This window comes from Penaeus monodon, chromosome 30, assembly GCF_015228065.2.
Source record: "Penaeus monodon isolate SGIC_2016 chromosome 30, NSTDA_Pmon_1, whole genome shotgun sequence".
NCBI lineage: Eukaryota > Metazoa > Arthropoda > Malacostraca > Decapoda > Penaeidae > Penaeus > Penaeus monodon.
The window spans coordinates 8480685-8481441 of NC_051415.1; positions in this window are offsets into that span (position 1 = coordinate 8480685).

Consider the following 757-nt stretch of genomic DNA (forward strand, 5'->3'; position numbering starts at 1 on the left):
AGTTTTACTTTATATACTTTTACATACTTTATTATTATTTCTTTTTCATTTATTTATTCTCTCTTTCGATCTGTCCCATATTTCATTATCCATTCTTTTTTACTGATTGATTTTCTTTTTTCTTTTTTTTTTTACATCTCTGTGTCAATTTGTCAGCCGAGGAGATCAGCCGCTTAAACCAGGTAGTCCCTGGATGGATTGGCAGCCCGACCGTCCACTGTGAAGGTTTAATCCCTCTGTTTCACCATCCTTTGGCTTATGGTGAACGCGGCGTGGTGTCACCATGGTGCGATGCTGCGACGCAATTCAATTTTATTTATGCATCGTCTGTAGAGATACATGTAGATAAAGTCGTGCTTACGCGGATACAAGCATGTCTGGAGGTTGAATTTAATGACTGATTGATAGTTACGTTAGATAGATTGATAGACTAGACAGATCTATCAGTTAGGCATGCCAGATAGTGACAAAACTACATAGATTAATTAGACAAATAAACAAACGGATGCAAAATGAGCGAAATTAAGCAGGAGGCAATAAAGGTTGAAATACACACAATGATTAACGCATCCTCATCCATTAGCTTCCCCCCCCCTCGAAAAAAAAAAAATATATATATATAAACAAGGCAAATCATTCTTTCTGTGCGTGCCCAAAACAAGTAGGATCGGAAATAGAGTGTGAATTATTGCCTTTCGAGTCCAGAACGCATTGTTTTAGACTCGAAAAAAGAACCAACTATTACGGTCTACTTGTC